This window comes from Nannospalax galili, unplaced genomic scaffold (assembly GCF_000622305.1).
Source record: "Nannospalax galili isolate Female #2095 unplaced genomic scaffold, S.galili_v1.0 scaffold1172, whole genome shotgun sequence".
NCBI lineage: Eukaryota > Metazoa > Chordata > Mammalia > Rodentia > Spalacidae > Nannospalax > Nannospalax galili.
This window is the reverse complement of record NW_008331229.1, coordinates 11193-14331: the sequence shown is the minus strand read 5'-3', so window position 1 is coordinate 14331 and position 3139 is coordinate 11193. Positions and strand designations below refer to the sequence as shown.

The 3139-nt window shown below is 36.4% G+C and overlaps 1 non-coding gene across 1 annotated transcript; it reads right to left on the bottom strand.

Moving 5' to 3' along the window:
- Positions 1 to 2621: 2621 nt before the first annotated feature.
- Positions 2622 to 2724, bottom strand: LOC115068526. The gene has a single exon (XR_003847872.1). It is a non-coding gene; the product is annotated as a U6 spliceosomal RNA (small nuclear RNA).
- Positions 2725 to 3139: the final 415 nt, after the last annotated feature.

Sequence of the window (3139 nt, the reverse complement as noted above, 5' to 3'; positions counted from 1 at the left end):
GTTATTAGGATCAGGATGACTATACAATTTCAGGCAGGTTGAGGAACTGTGGAAAATATTACCAAATGGCAGTAAGGGGTGGGAGGCAAACATGGAAACTAAATAAAAACTAGAAATGCAGTGTGGGCCACTAGGAGTAAGGCATGATTGAAACCTATAGATTTTTATTATGATGGTTTTATAAGTAACACATACTTAAGAAACAGCATTATCTTTGTGTTTTGACAAATAAATGATTAGTATAACATGCAATATAACAATGTCTGAGAAGGGATTGCAAAGTGATTTTTGAATTTATTTGTGTTTCTGATAAATGCTCTAATACTTATTTTAAACAAAAGCATACTTTATAGAAATATTATAATGCAAAATTTTTTCTAGCTTCCAAAAAATTTATATTTAAGAGGAAGTCTTAAGCTCCACATTTCAATTTTTTTATGCCTTGTTTAAAAATGGTATAGCACATAATTCTAATACAATGACAGCAACCAAGAAACTACACTCCTATGCCTCCATCCATTTCCAGTTGAACAAGTGTCCCCCAAAATGTAGTAACATGTGACATTTGCAGAAACAAATTTTCTGATAAACAATTTGCAATGGTCTGGTCTGGTTTGGAACACATGGGGACATTGCCTACGTGAATTAATAAGGTAACACAGCTGGCCAATGTGCAGATAACAAGAGAATACAGAGTACATACCACTGCATAGGACATCTATATCAAAATTCTGCCTCCCAAGGATCAGGGATCACTGCTGGCAGTCAGAAAGATTGTAAGATCCTGAGGTGGTAGATGACTACAGGGAAAGAATTTTCTAATGAACTGGTTAGTTACTCATGATGACTCAATTATGACAGCATGTACAAGTACCAGGTAAGTTCAAACCAGACAACATCCAAGCATGGACATGGAGAGATGAATAAGAAGCTCAAACCTTACCTGAGGAACTGTTTTTTGTTAATTGATGGCTGCTGAGAGGGAAGAGTGAGATTTGTGGTAGTTTGACCATTTTCCATTGGATGAACCCATACAGAAGTGCATTTCAGGATACAATTTTGATTTACATGAAATTGTGGGGTGCTGGGGGATGCAAATGAGGGAGGGGATCTAAATTACATCAAATTATATTGCATGAAATTTGTAAAAATCCAGTTAATAAATGAATAAGAAATCCAGCATTGCCAGAAGATACTCAGAAGCAAAAAACAAATAAACAAGCAGACCAGTAAACATAACCTAATTAAAATTTTGGCAAGCAACTAAACAGAGAGCATTTTCAGTTTGTAACCACATGAATTCATTAGGAAGGGGCCATTCATCTTTGGAGGAATGACTATTTCAGAAAACTACAAGGTGAGACTAGATCTATCCAGCTGATCAGAAGTCAGGGAAGATGGTGGAGTTGGGGGGACTGCCTGAGTAGGTACTTACCAATATATGGTAAACTGTTTAGCTAGGGTAGGTTAAGGATCTAGTGTAGGGATCTGACACAGAGGAATTGGAGCCTGCCTGGGTCCGAGGCTGGCTGGGACATGGTCAGAGTGGGTGAGAAGAATGGAATAGAGATGCAGTGGGCAGGATCTGACTTGACAAATTCCTTGATGGACAGGTATGTCTCACTGATCAGGAGCCATGGAAGATGGAGGTGGATAAAATTTCCTCAGTAGGGACTTAGCAATCTATGGTAGAATGTTTAGCTAGTCAAAGATAAGAATCAAGTCCAGGGATCTGAGGTGGAGGAAATGCAACCAGCCTGAGTCCAAAGCTGGCTGGAGATCACATAAGTATATCTTCTGGAAAGACATCTATTCACATATTCTGAAAATTGTATTTTCCTTGTATTTGAGAAATAATATCAATGGGAGAATAAATGAGACACTTCAGAAGAAGCACTAGAGACATGCACCTTGTTGGTAATGTATATTTTCAAAGTATATAGGAAGAAACTTCAAACTTGCTAACACTAAACCTTTAAAATCCTTGTCTTGGTAAAACTGTTTCATGATTTCTTAGTCCCAATTCACTCTTCAATGATTAAAATATAATTTATCTTACAAGTTTTCTCTAGCATTTCCAAATAATAATGTGTCGTAGACCCTTCAATGACAAAGTGCTGTTCAAATTGTGAATGGTGGTTATTCATGCCTGTCTTCATGTACCTGAAAGCCCAGGTATGGGGTAGAGGGCTCAATAATTGCCATAAGATGTCAGAGTAAAGTTAAGCTTCGCTGATCTCGTATTCCCTATTAGCTGTATAGCTAGAGTCCTTCTATTTGGATCGAGGTCTTTCTGAGTCACCAGAAATTTTGCAGAGGCTTCTAACTGAAGCATAAAATACGTAATCCTGAAAATAAGTTAAAATATTCAATCCGTGTCCCCTGCAAAATAAAGCTGTATCCCACTGAGAATTCTAAAAAAAAAATTCAATCTACAATTTGAAAATTATAGTATAAAATTTAATATACTTGTGAAAACTATGCATCAGAAACCCCATTTATGACATAGAGCATAAATCATTTCATGGGAATACCAAGAAAGAGAATGAAACCCAGGAAGAAAGAGTTTTGGAAACAAAATGGTTAGAATATTTAACACAAAGGAAAAGGTGTATCTTTTTTTAAATATGGAACGCTTCATTTGTGTGTCATTCTTGCACAGGATCCATGCTTATCTTCTCTGTTTCATTCCAATTTTAGTATATGTGCTTTCGAAGTGAGCAAAGAAAAAGCACAGGTTAAAGGATGTTTTTGGAGGGTGGAGAATTGACACAGTATCTCAATCTGTATCACAGGTTGGTCTGGAATTCACAGCACAGACCTCAGCTTTTTAGTCCTAGAATTAGAGGGACGAACTAGTTACTGGCTCTCAAGTGGTCCTTATTGAATATACTATTTGGGACAAAACCTTTTTCTAAAGGAAGCCTCATGTGCCTTGCATAACATACAGTCTCATCTAAGACTACATTATGCAGATCACCAAAAATAAAAATGGCTGCATTCATGTTCAAATTGACTATAACATACAAAGACCTCTCTCTTCTTTGCTTCATTAATTAAAAAAAAAAAGTCACAGGATTGGATTAGTACTCAATTCTGTATTTCTCATTCCCTTATACATATTTCTTATACTATTACC